Genomic DNA, 14882 nt, shown 5'->3' on the forward strand with positions numbered 1-14882 from the left:
ATAATTAAGGCGGGTGCAGACAATGCGTGGGTGCTCAGCGTGCCTACCAGCCTCTTGCTCGCTGCTCCGAGAGGAAAGTGTCAGTGTGTGACCCTCTCTCTCTCTCACACTGCATTCGAATAATCTCTCTCTCCCTCGTTGCTGTCGGGGGGATGGTACTTCAGCAAGGTTTAGTGGCCACACATTTTAATTCCACATCCCATTCCCATTCTGACATGTCTATCCACGGCCTCCTCTACTGTAAAGATGAAGCCACACTCAGGTTGGAGGAACAACACCTTATCTTCCGTCTGGGTAGCCTCCAACCGGATGGCATGAACATCGACTTCTCTAACTTCCGTTAATGCCCCACCTCCCGCTCGTACCCCATCCGTTATTTATTTTTATACACACATTCTTTCTCTCACTCTCTTTTTTCTCCCTCTGTCCCTCTGACGATACCCCTTGCCCATCCTCTGGGTTCCCCCCCCCCGCCCCGTCTTTCTCCCCGGACCTCCTGTCCCATGATCCTCTCATATCCCTTTTGCCAATCACCTGTCCAGCTCTTGGCTCCATCCCTCCCCCTCCTGTCTTCTCCTATCATTTTGGATCTCCCCCTCCCCCTCCCACTTTCAAATCTCTTACTAACTCTTCCTTCAGTTAGTCCTGACGAAGGGTCTCGGCCTGAAACGTCGACTGTACCTCTTCCTAGAGATGCTGCCTGGCCTGCTGCGTTCACCAGTAACTTTGATGTGTGTTGCAAGGTTTAATCAACGTGGTTTGTGGGTTGGACTCTGTAGTTCACGTTATGATGTGTTTCTGGTTTCTGGCTGCTCCTAGTCTGTTGCTAATTCGGGCAATTTTGAATCAGGGCGGCCTGCACATAGTGAACACGGAGCTGAACTGAATATGTCGTTTACGTGATTTGTTTTTTAATATGTGTGTGGAGGGGGTGCTGGCCACCTGTGGGGAAGATGGAACTCAGAGCTGTATACTGTCTACAGAGAAACAGAGAAAATCTACAGCACAATACAGGCCCTTTGGCCCACAAAGCTGCACCAAACATGTATTTACTTTAGAAATTACCTAAGGTTACCCATAGCCCTCTATTTTTCTAAGCTCCAAATACCTATCCAGGAGTCTCTTAAAAGACAACCCTGTCATTATAACACCGTTCCAGAATCTGTCTCCCTATCTGTTCCTCGATGTCCCTGTTACTATTGGTTGGTCTATAAAAAGCACCCAGTAGAGTTATTGACCCCTTCCTATTTCTAACTTCCACCGCAGAGACTCAGTAGACAATCCCTCCATGAGTTCCTCCTTTTCTGCAGCCATGGCATGATCTCTGATCAACAGTGCCATACCCCCACCTCTTTTGCCTCCCTCCCTGTCCTTTCTGTAACATCTAAAACCTGGCACTCTAATTAACCATTGTTGCCCCTCAGCCATCCAAGTCTCTGTAATGGCCACAACATCATAGCTCCAAATACTGATCCACGCTCTAAGCTCATCCGCTTTCAATCTTTTCAATACACACTTTCAAAATAAATGTACTTTTAATCTCTGATTTGCTGAATCAACTGTAAATGTTATCCTATAATCCTTCATTTGCATTCTTGTCTTGATATGCCAAATGGCTCTGGTCCTATGCAGTGCAAAGGGGAGAAATGCTGCTCAAAGTGTTTCCTTGCCTGTGTTGATTAAACACTATTTGTAATCTGTCTTTGCACAGACATTATCTGCAACTATTGCCTTGCTGTACCTTCCACACTCCTCCCTTTTGTTCTGTAAAGGACAACTCAAATCTTATTGAATCTCAACAGCACAGTCTCTGAAACCCTGTGACAGTTTCATCAGGGGCAGTTAACTGTTGGATTGTGATGGAGGTGGCTGCTGTGTGGGCCATCACTGTACAGAGTGCTCTCAGGCAAGATATTAAAGCAAATATCACAACTAGCAGGAATTGGAACAGAGTTCACAGCCTCAGGATAGTGGGATGTCGCTTTAGGACAAAGATGAAGAAGAATTTGTTTAGCCAGAGGGCAGCAAATCTGTAGAATTCATTACAGATGTCTGTGGAGCCCAAGTCATTGGGTATATTTAATGCAGAGGTTTATAAATTCTTGATCATTGAGGGTGTCCAGGGAGAAGGAAAGAGAATGGTGTTGAGAAGGATAATAAATAAGCCATTATCAAATGATGGAGCAGACTCAATGGGCCAAATGGCATATTTCTGCTCTTATGTCTTATGGCCTTCCAGTCTTATGGAGTAAGGCATCGACTCGCAGCAGTTTGGTATCTTGATCAGCAGCCAATTGTAGATTGGAAGTGTGACGTGATGTAACTCACACAGGTTTGCTGAGTGAGTATATAAGGCATCGACTCGTGGCAGTTTGGTGTTTTGAGCAGTGGCCGATTGATGATTGGGATTGATTATCAAGAACAAACTAAAAGAAGGCAGGGCAAGTGGAGCGGCCATTGTTGGAGTGGACAGTGTTAGAGTGGGGATTTTGAGCCTTTAACTCTTTGAGGCATCAATGAGGAGAGACTTGAGCGAGAGAAAGTGAAAAGCTGTAGGTACAGTAGGGATGCCAAGCAGGATAGTTGAATGCTCCACTTGTGGGACGTGGGAAGACGGGAGACGTCCCGTGTCCCTGACAACTGCATCTGTGAGAAGTGCATCCAACTGCAGCTTCTAACATGCCGCTTTAAGGAGTTGGAGCTGGAACTGGGTGAACTCCAGATCAATCGGGATGCTGACGGGTGATAGTTGGGACATATGGAAACGTGGTTACACCCAAGGTGCAGGTCACAGGAAACTGGGTGACTGTCAGGAAGTGGAAAGGTGTTAACCAGCCAGTGCAGAGTACCCTTGTGGCCATTTCCCTCAACAATAAGTATATCACTTTGGATACTGTTGAGGGGGATGGGGGCTATTACCTAGCAGAGGAAATTCACAGCGGTCAGGTCTCTGGCCCCTGAGTCTGGCTCTGTGACTCAGAAGGGAAGGGGGGAGCAAAGAGGTGACTGTGGTGATAGGCAAGTTGTTAGTTAGGGGACAAGAAAGGAGATCTTGTAGACAAGAATGATATGTTGCCTCCGGGGTGCCAGGGCCCAGGACATCTCAGATTGAGTCCTCAGCATTCTTACGTGAGAGGGTGAACAGTCAGAGGTCATCGTCCAGGAAGTAGAAATGACACGGGCAGGAAGAGTGAAAAGGTTCTGCAAAGTGAGTCCAGGGAGTAGGGTGCTACATTAAAGGGCAGGACCTCCAGGGTTGTGATCTCAGGATTGCTACCCATGTAAAGTTCTCATGAGGACAAAAAAGAAGATATTACAATTTAATGTGTGGCTAGAAGTTGGTGTAGGAGGGAGGGCGTAAGATTTTTGGATCATTGGGCTCTCTTCCAGGAAAGGTAAGACCTGTACAGAAGGGATGGTTTGCACTTGAACTGGAGGGGGATGAATATCCAAGTGGGAAAGTTTGCTCGTGCTGCACGGTGGGAGGGGAGCGGGGTGTAAACTAGAGTTGCAGGGGGACAGGAACCAGAGTGCCAGAACAGTTAGTGGAGACGTTATTTGAGAGAGATGGGAACCAGCATTGGGAATGGAAAAAGAGAGGAGCGTTAAGGGATGAATTACCAGACTAGCTTGAATTCCTCGTTCTGATTGTTTGCAAAGACCTGTTCTCCATGCTATTCCTAATTGACAGGGTACAGGTATCCTTTCTAAAACACGTACTTTGCTCAGTGGTCTGAGGGAAGGAATGATTCCTGCTGAATAATGTTTTCACTTTCAACTCTCTGCAGTCTGAATAATGGTTTCACTTTCAATTCTCTGTACACTCTCAGATGAAAAGTTGGCACAACCCTGTCCTATCTGACAAAGGGTGTGACTTGTGAAACCTGTAGTCATTTGGGGAGGGGTGGGTGGGGCATTAATGAACTGACAGGAGGAATGAAGCTTCACAGCAGAGAGAGTTGTTGGATTAAACTGTAGAATAGTTATTTAACTTGATATTTCTTGTAGTTTAACTTTACTATGCTTGGTTAATTTTTGATGTAATCACCAATATATATGTAATAGTTCAACTAATTTTCCAGTAATTACAGTACAGCTGCCTCAACATTTTTCTAGAAACTTCCCAGTTTTAGTAGCGGGTGTCACATTGGTTAAATCTGGCAATCTTAATGGCTAACTGTTACCAATGAAATTTCTGTTATCTCCGTCTGGTATGAGAAGACCATGACTAATTTTTAGTCTTCTCTCCTTCTTCTGTTTCTCTTGACACTTCTTCTTTCCTCTTGTAATATACAATAAAACAGCCATGAGCAACAAATTTTATGCCCCGTTCTTGACTTCTGAAGAACCTTTGCATCGCAACACAGCCAAGAATATTTCTCTGAAGTGTGAGGCAGCAGGGAGAAAGGTGGAATCCTCATCTCCTTGTTTATCTGCACTTGAGGATTCATGGGTTCCATATTTGTTGTTTTTGTTAAGTACCATCAAGTCACCATTGACTCATGGTGACCCTACGGCTGGTTGGCAATGTTGCAATGCTGGCATTTATTTCATCGGGAAGCGAATATAAAAACAAGGAGATAAAGTTGAAGCTTCCTAAGATACCAGTCAGTTCACACTTGGAGTACTGTCAACAGTTTTGGGCCCAATATCTCAGAAAGGATGTATTGGAGAGAGTCCGCAGGAGGTTCACAAGGATGAATGTGGGAATGAAAGGGTTTACATACGAGGAGCATTTGGCAACTTTGGGCCTATACTTACTGCAACTTAGAAGAATGTGTGGGAATCTCGTGGAAATCTATCGTGTGGTGAAAGGACTAAATAAGGTGGATATGGAGAGGATGTTTCCTGTGGTGGAGGTATCCAGAACTAGAGGGCACAGCCTCAAAACTGAGGGGCGACCTTTAAGAACAGAAGTAAGGAACAAGTATTTTACCCCAAGTGTGGTGAATCTGTTGAATGCTCTGCCACAGGCTGCAGTGGAGGCCAAGTCCGTGGGTATATTTAAAACAAAATTTGATGGATTCCTGATTGGTCGGGCATGAAGGGATATGGTGAGGAGGAAGGTGTATGGGGTGGATGGGGTCCAGGTCAGCCATGATGAAATGGCGGAGTGGACCCATGGGCTGATTGGCCCAATTCTGCTCCTATGTCTTATGGTCTTATGGAATTTGAAGCTGCTCACCCTTTCGTTCCTGACTGCTCGATGAGGATTATTAGATACATAAAAAACCTACAGCACAATACAGGCCCTTTGGCCCACAAAGTTGTGCTGAACATGTCCCAACCTTAGAGATTACTAGGCTTACCTATAGCCCTCTATTTTGTTAAGCTCCATGTACCTATCCAAAAGTCTCTTAAAAGACCCTATGGTATCCGCCTCCACCACCATTGCCGGCAGCCCATTCCACGCACTCACCACTCGCTGAGTAAAAAACTTACCATATAACCATATAACAATTGCAGCACAGAAACAGGCCATCTCAGCCCTTCTAGTCTGTGCCGAACTCTTACTCTCACCTAGTCCCACCGACCTGCACTCAGCCCATAACCCTCCATTCCTTTCCTGTCCATATAGCTGTCCAATTTAACTTTAAACGACAACATCGAACCTGCCTCAACCACTTCTGCTGGAAGCTCATTCCACACAGCTACCACTCTCTGAATAAAGAAGTTTCCCCTCATGTTACCCCTAAACATTTGCCCTTTAACTCTCAACTCATGTCCTCTTGTTTGAATCTCCCCCATTCTCAATGGAAAAAGCCTATCCACGTCAACTCTATCTATCCCCCTCATAATTTTAAATACCTCTGTCAAGTCCCCCCTCAACCTTCTACATTCCAAAGAATAAAGACCCAACTTGTTCAACCTTTCTCTGTAACTCAGGTGATGAAACCCAGGTAACATTCTAGTAAATCTTCTCTTTACTCCCTCTATTTTGTTGACATCTTTCCTATAATTCGGTGACCAAAACTGTACACAGTACTCCAAATTTGGCCTCACCAATGCCTTGTACAATTTCAACATTACATCCCAACTCCTATACTCAATGCTCTGATTTATAAAGGCCAGCGAACCAGAAGCTTTCTTCACCACCCTATCCATATGAGATTCCACCTTCAGGGAGCTATGCACCATTATTCCTAAATCCCTCTGTTCTACTGCATTCTTCAATGCCCTACCATTTACCATGTATGTCCTATTTTGATTAGTCCTACCAAAATGTAGCACCTCACATTTATCAGCATTAAACTCCATCTGCCATCCTTCAGCCCACTCTTCTAACTGGCCTAAATCTCTCTGCAAGCTTTGAAAACCTACTTCATTATCCACAACTTCACCTATCTTAGTATCATCTGCATACTTACTCATCCAATTTACCACCCCATCGTCCAGATCATTAATGTATATGACAAATAACATTGGACCCAGTACAGATCCCTGAAGCACACCACTAGTCACCGGCCTCCAATCTGACAAACAGTTATCCACCACCACTCTCTGGTGTCTCCCATCCAGCCACTACTGAATCCATTTTACTATTCCAATATTAATACCTAACGATTGAACCTTCCTAACCAACCTTCCGTGTGGGACCTTGTCAAAGGCCTTACTGAAGTCCATATAGACAACATCCACCGCTTTACCCTCGTCAGCTTTCCTAGTAACCTCTTCAAAAAATTCAATAAGATTTGTCACACATGACCTTCCATGCACAAATCCATGTTGACTGTTCCTAATCAGACCCTGTCTATCCAGATAATTATATATACCATCTCTAAGAATACTTTCCATCAATTTACCCACCACTGACGTCAAACTCACAGGCCGATAATTGCTAGGTTTACTCTTAGAACTCTTTTTAAGCAATGGAACAACATGAGCAATATGCCAATCTTCCGGCACCATCCCCGTTTCTAATGACATTTGAAATATTTCTGTCAGAGCCCCTGCTATTTCCACACTAACTTCCCTCAAGATCCTAGGGATGATCCTGTCAGGACCCGGAGAATTATCCACTTTTATATTCCTTAAAAGCTCCAGTACTTCCTCTTCTTTAATCATCAAAGTTTCCATAACTTCCCTTCCTGTTTCCTTTATCTCACACAATTCAATATCCTTCTCCTTAGTGAATACCGAAGAAAAGAAATTGTTCAGAATTTCCCCCATCTCTTTTGGCTCCACACATAGCTGTCCACTCTGATTCTCTTCGGGACCAACTTTATCCCTCACTATCCTTTTGCTATTAACATAACGGTAAAATCCCTTGGGACTTATTTTCACTTTACTTGCCAAAGCAACCTCATATCTTCTTTTAGCTTTTCTAATTTATTTCTTAAGATTCTTTTTACATTCTTCATATTTCTCAAGCACCTCATTTACTCCATGCTGCCTATATTTATCGGGAGAAGATGGCAGTGCGAGGACAGTGCGCGCGGCCTCTTCAGTGATGAATATCTGTTATCTGTCAAGTAGGGGACCGTGCACAATTCTGATTTGATGGAGACAGACGTGAGTGCAAAGCAGAACATCTGGAAAATTTCTGAAATGTCTGCTTTGCTACTGCTGCTACTGCGTGGTAATCGGAATCTCTGGAGCTGAAGGCCTCGAAATCCTCGGTTTTGCGTGTTTCAGTGGCCGGGGAGAGGTCGAAGGCGCTCGGCAGAGGATGGCATTCGGGAGGCTGTATCGGAGAGGCTGCTCAGAAGCTTGGAGTTTTCGGACGGATGGACTCAGGGTCGGCCGTGGTCGGCTGCTTCCAAGGTATCGGGAAGTTGACAGTGCCTGGAGGTTTATGGCAGAGAGTTTCTCCCTTTTGCTGCTGCTATCGGGGACTCGGAAGTCGATCGACTCGGGGACTTTGAGACTTTTTTTACTGTGCCTGTGGACTGTTCTTCATCAAATTATGGTATTGCTTTGCAATGCTGTAACTATATGGTATAATTATGTGGATCTGTCAGTGTTAGTCTTTGGTTTGTCCTGTTTTCTGTGATATCACTCTGGAGAAACATTGTATCATTTCTTAATCATTTGTAGGTATCTCTCTTTTTCTGAACCAAGTTTCCAATATCCCTTGAAAACCATGGCTCTCTCAAACTTTTAACCTCTCCTTTCAACCTAACAGGAACATAAAGATTCTGTACTCTCAAAATTTCACCTTTAAATGACTTCTATTTCTCTATTACATTCTTCCCATAAACAAATTGTCCCAATTCACTCCTTCTAAATCCTTTCGCATCTCCTCAAAGTTAGCCCTTCTTCAATCAAAAATCTCAACCCTGGGTCCAGACCTATCTTTCTCCATAATTATATTGAAACTAATAGCATTGTGATCACTAGACCCGAAGTGCTCCCCAACACAAACCTCCGTCACCTGACCTATCTCATTCCCTAACAGGAGATCCAACACTGCCCCTTCTCTAGTTGGTACCTTTATGTATTGCTGCCAAAGACTATCCTGCACACATTTTACAAACTCCAAACCATCCAGCCCTTTTACAGTATGGGCTTCCCAGTCTATGTGTGGAAAATTAAAATCTCCCACAATCACAACTTTGTGCTTACTACAAATATCTGCTATCTCCTTACAAATTTGCTCCTCCAATTCACGCTCCCCATTTGGTGGTCTATAATACACCCCCATAAGAGTTACTACACCTTTCCCATTCTTCAATTCCACCCAATTAGCCTCCCTAGATGAGTCCTCTAATCTATCCTGCCAGAGCACCGCTGTAATATTTTCTCTGACAAGCAGTGCAACACCTCCCCTTCTTGTCCCTCCGATTCTATCACACCTGAAGCAATTAAATCCAGGAATATACACCTGACATCTCCTCTGTACCTCCTCCCCAGCACCTTAAACCTGTGTCCTCTTGTGGCAGCCATTTCAGCCCTGGGGAAAAAACCTCTGACTATCCACACGATCAATGCCTCTTATCATCTTATACACCTCTGTCAGGTCACCCCTCATCATCCATCGCTCCAAGGAGAAAAGGCCGTGTTCACTCAAGCTATTCTCATCAGGCATGCTCTCCAGTCCAGGCAACATCTTTGTAATCTCCTCTGCACCCTTTCTATGGCTTCCACATTCTTTCTGTAGTGAGGTGACCAGAACTGAGCACAGTACTCCAAGTGGGGTCTGACCAGGGTCCTATATAGCCTCAGTATTACCTCTTGGCTCTTAAATTCAATTCCACGAATGATGAAGGCCAATATACCGTATGGCTTCTTAACCACAGAGTCAACCTGCACAGCTGCTTTGAGCGTCCTATGGACTCGGACTCGAAGATCCCTCTGATCCTCCACACTGCCAAGAGTCTTACCATTAATACTATATCCTGCCATCATATTTGACCTACCAAAATGAACCACTTCACACTTATCTGGGTTGAACTTCATCTGCCACTTCTCAGCCCAGTTTTGCATCCTATCAATGTTCGGCTGTAACCTCTGACAACCCTCCACACTATTCACAACACACCCAACCTTTGTGTCATCATCAAACTTGCTAACCCACCCCTCCACTTCCTCATCCAGGTCATTTATAAAAATCATGAAGAGTAAGGGTCCCATAACAGATCCCTGAGGCACACCACTGGTCACCGACCTCCATGCAGGATATGATCCATCTACAACCACTCTTTGTGTTCTGTGGGCTAGCCAGTTCTGGATCTACAAAGCAATGTCCCTTTGGATCCCATGCCTCCTTACTCTCTCAAAAAGCCTTGCATGGGGTACCTTATCAAATGCCTTGCTGAAATCCATATGCACTACATCTACTGCTCTTCCTTCATCAATGTGTTTAGTCACATCCTCAAAAAATTCACTCAGGCTCGTAAGGCACAACCTGCCCCTGACAAAGCCATACTGACTATTCCTAATGATATTATACCTCTCCAAATGTTGATAGATCCTGCCTCTCAGGATCTTCTCCATCAACTTACCAACCACTGAAGTAAGACTCACTGGTCTATAATTTCCTGGGCTATCAGTACTCCCTTGCTTGAATAAGGGAACAACATCTGCAAACCTCCAATTCTCCTAACCTCTCCCGTCCTCATTGATGATGTAAAGATTATCGCCAGAGGCTCAGCAATCTCCTCCCTTGCCTCCCACAGTAGCCTTGGGTACATCTCATCCAGTCCCCGTGACTTATCCAACTTGATGCTTACCAAAAGCTCCATCACATCCTCTTTCGTAATATCTACATGCTCAAGCTTTTCAGTCTGATGCAAGTCATCACTATATCACCCAGATCCTTTTCTAAAGTGAATACTGAAGTAAAGTATTCATTAAGTACCTCTGCTAATTCCTCCGGTTCCATACACACATTCCCACTGTCACACTTGATAGGTCCTATTCTTTCACGTCTTATCCTCTTGCTCTTCACATACTTGTAGAATGCCTTGGGGTTTTCCTTAATCCTGCCCACCAAGACCTTCTCATGGCCCCTTATGGCTCTCCTAATTTCCTTCTTAAGCTCCTTCCTGTTAGCCTTTTCATCTTCTAGATCTCTAACATTGCCTGTGCCTTCCCACTCCTGAGGTCCATATTCAATTCGGTTGTATGTAGAAAGAGTCTTGGCAGATGGTATATAAATGGTCTACATAGGCCAGTTAACAACACCCCTCCACTCCTTTGGTTTAACCAAAAATTCCACTGCTGACCACCCAATAAGAACTGGACTATCCCTTCCTAATGTTCACATTCAATTAGATCGCAGTCTTGCGTGTATGGATGTACAGAAAGTCTAGGCAGGTGGTACAAATAGGGTACTGTGTAGGCCAGATAACAACACCATTCCACATCATTGGTTGAAGCTGAAGGTCCCATTTTAGAATGAAGGAGATAAGTATCACTAATGTGATTTGGAGAGTCATGAGTGATATAGACATTGCTCCTCCTGTTACTCAAATCAAGTCCCAGCTCACCTGGTTGCAGTAGAAGACTTCACTCTGCTCCTCAACCTCAGGGCTGGGGATTTATGCAATGTGTTCTAAGAAGGTTGATACCATCCTTCAAAGCATTTTCATTTACAAAAGTCATTTCTGTGCACAGTGCAGTTTCATACGCCCTTTACAACTCTGGTCTGGTTATCAAAGTAGAAAACAGAATCAAACTCTGTACATTTCAGGAGTATATTCAATAGCAACCCACCTTCTCAATGTATGGAGGCCTATGAAGCACAACCAACAACCTCTCTGGTTAGATGATAACACATTAATCTGTGAAAACTAAACTGACAAGTGTGTTAGTGTCATGATGCTTAGAATACACTAAACTTATCACAAGCAGTAATCAAAAAGTTTAGTTAGTCAGTCCTTGTCAAAAAGGGTTTTCTGGCCATTGGTTCTCTGCTTTGTGACACTGTTTTCTTAATGTGTGATGTGTGGATCCTCATCGGCTTCACTTGCACCTTCAGAGCAATGTACCTAGTTAGCTGTACTTAAAATGGGCCTTTCCACCAAGGCTCAAGGCAATGGTTTCGTCAGTTCGATCTCACCAGTATCCCATCTCCGGGCTGGTAGGTGTGACTCTCTAAAGCCAGTACAATCTTCTGGCCTTCAATACCTGTTAATGAAAACCTTTGAGTGTGTATCAGAGCCACACAATACAGCAACATGTTTTCACTCATGGTATGGATGTCATCTGTTTAACCCAGAGGGGAGGAGCAACTGGTAAGAGCATGAGGCATCCCAATACTTTCTCATTCACGGATAGGCCTGTCACATGACTGGGAGCACAGCACGTAGTCATGAGAACCAAATTCCACTGTACTGCTGTCACAAAGCAACAACATTCATGATGTTTACAAGAGAATAAACTTGAGTGTTTCCTTGAATGATGACAGTTTCTTGTTGGACTGTACTCTTGTGGTCAGTAGTAATTGGAACAGGAGTAGTCCATTTGGACCCTCAAACCTCATGATTGATCCGATTTTGGCCTCAGCCCCTTCACTTTCCACCCTGAGGCCAAAATCTATCTGAGCCTTGAATCTATTGAATGGCCAATTCCACAGGTCTCCAGGTAAAAAGTTCCAGAGATCCAGAAACCTCAGGGGGTGAAACAGTCCAGTTCACCGTCTTTAGAAGTAATTCACTTAATCTGACTGATTGTGTTAAATGACTCTGTCATCACTGCTACAACACAAGAACTGTACCAACAAAGTTACACACAATAAGATAGTGATCAGATTAAACGCAACTCTATTGATATTCCACAGTCATTAACTGTATTCCATAAGATTCAAGAAACAGGCAAAACATTAAAATATTGCACTGTTGACAAAGAAACCCCAATTAAAGGGTAAATGACTATATACGAAACAAGAGAAAATCTGCTGATACTGAAAATCCAAGCAACACACACAAAATGCCAGAGGAACCCAGCGGGCCAGGCAACATCTATGGAAAAAAGTAAAATCAACATTTGGGCACGAAACCCTGTTGAAGGTACATTTTTACAATGATCATATAACTTCGCTCATCTTAAACAGGGCTGACAGAGCCATGTGACCCAAAGTCAAATGTCCACTATCCAAAGTAAATTCAAATCAAAGTAAATTTATTTTCAAAGTCCCTATATGCCATTCTCATGAGATTCATTGACCAGCAAAGACTCCTCAAAGTGAGTCCCGAGGTTATATTTTCAGTTCAGTGTTGGATAACTTCACTCACCCTACCTCTGAACTGATTCCAAAACCTATGGACTCCCTTTCAAAGACTCTTACTCGTGCTCTCGACATTTACTATTATTGTTTTGTTTTCTTTTGTGTAGTTGCAGTACTTGTTGTCTTTTTCGCACAGGTTGTTTGTCAGCCTTTGCTGTATGCAGATTTTCATTGATTCTACTGTGTTTCTTCATCTTGACTGTGACTCTCTGCAAGAAAGTGATTCTGAAATGAAGAAAAAATATAAGGAAAAGGAGTGAAGTGACAATTACAGAAAACTTATATGTTCATACTACACTGAAATACCCCAAATGGGCATTTTTTGCAGTATTACATCCTGTGCCCCACCAGAGATAATACCCTCCCACTTCCCACAATAAATTGTGCAAACAGAATGGCAGAATCCATCCCCATCCCCATCCCCGCCCCTCCCCCTCCCCTCCCCCTCCTCCTCCCCTTCCCCATCCCACTCCCCCCTCCCTCCGCCTCCCTCCTCATCCCTCTCCCCCTCCTCCTCTCCCCCACCCCCTCCCTCTTCTCATATTTACTCATATTTACACAATAGAATTGAATTCACCGAGACGATTTGGGATCGGGCACGGGGAGTGATAATAACTTCAGGTCTCCACTAAATGTCAACAGGGTCATGGACAGCATAAACAGAGACATTACCAGCTCCTCAGTGATTGATTGTATACCACAATGTACTTGCATTGTCTACAAACCTGACCTGTTATTATTCAGACCACCCACAACATTCTTGTGTTGGCCAATCTGCACATTCTTCTTTCTCCCACATGCTTTGCCAAAGCAACTAAATGAACTTCCATGTGAATCTGGGAAAGGATGGAGTGGGGAGTGGTTGTCCAACGTTAATACCCATCAGGAATTATTAGTGGGGACCCCAGGTTTCCTAGTTGCAAGTCAATCACAGAATTAGTTCTGTCCTTCCAATTCCCCACATCCATGAAATTCACAAAAGCCCAAAATGTCTTTCATCTCTTAACTGTGGATTTACATTGGCAAGAGTCATTTCTGTGCACAGTGCAGTCTCATACTCCCTTCACAGCTCTAGTCTTCTTATCAAAGAAGTATACAGAATCAAAATCAGTACAATTCAGGGATATATTCATTGGCAACCCACCTTTTCAATGTATATAGGCCCTCGAGAGCACACCCAACAACCTCACCAGTTGATATGTGGCACAGTGATACCCTAGACAAAGAAAAGTGAAGTTTGTTAATATCATCTGTGCTTAGGCAGGAAGCAGAAACACTGAATATACAAAGATTATTGGAAGCAGTAATAATCAAACAATTCAGATAGTCAGTACTTGTCATCAGGTTTTTCTGGCAAATGGCTTCTTGGTTTGGTGGTACCACTGGCTTGACGTATGATGTGTGGATCCATATCAGCTTCGTTTAGACCTTCAGAGCAATATATCTAGTTAACATCACTTGAAATGGGTCTTCCCACCGAGACTTGAGACAATTCTTTCGTTGGCAGGATCTCACCAGCACCCCCTCTCCTTCCTGGTAGGTCTGACACTCTCTAGCGAGCACGATCTCCTGGACTTCAAGTACCTATTGATGGGAAACCTTTAATGGTTTGTATCAGTGTCACACAATGCAGCAACATGCTTTCACTCATGGTATGGAGGTCATGTGCTTAACCCAGAGGGGAGAAGCAACTGGTAAGAACATGGTACTATCACACATGGATTTAGGCCTGTTACGCAGTTTGGAGCACAGTGCATTCTGATGAGAGCCAGTGGAAGCCCCGCTGGCCACTTCAATCCAGTTTCCTCCAACAGTTTAGTCAACTTGTCTTTCAGGGTTCCATTCTGACTTTCAACTTCATTAGTAGATTGTGGGTGGTAAGGATAGGTGAAGTGATGCTTACCCTGCAAGACCTTTGTCAATTGCCTGTGCAGTGTGGCCATTATCATTTGAGGTCTACTCAGGGATTCCAAACGATAGATGAAATTCTCATGAGTAAAGGTTAGCAACACTTAAAGCATAATTTCTACTAGTTCGATAATTTCAACGATTTGTCCACCACACATCCACAGATTGTGAAGTGGCCATGGCGATAGAAAACCTTTAACATCCTGTCCCAAGTCCAGCTTCCCTTCAGGAACTGATACCGGAACGGGGATAAAAGACCTTTTTTGAGAAGATGGTAGTCTGTTTCCAATTATCAGAACTAACA

The 14882-nt window shown here is 43.9% G+C and overlaps 1 pseudogene; it reads right to left on the reverse strand.

Moving 5' to 3' along the window:
• LOC140210655 (deoxynucleoside triphosphate triphosphohydrolase SAMHD1-like) overlaps positions 1-14882 on the reverse strand; it is a 90924-nt pseudogene that overhangs the window by 52013 nt on the left and 24029 nt on the right.

This window comes from Mobula birostris, chromosome 2, assembly GCF_030028105.1.
Source record: "Mobula birostris isolate sMobBir1 chromosome 2, sMobBir1.hap1, whole genome shotgun sequence".
Taxonomy (NCBI): Eukaryota; Metazoa; Chordata; class Chondrichthyes; order Myliobatiformes; family Myliobatidae; genus Mobula; species Mobula birostris.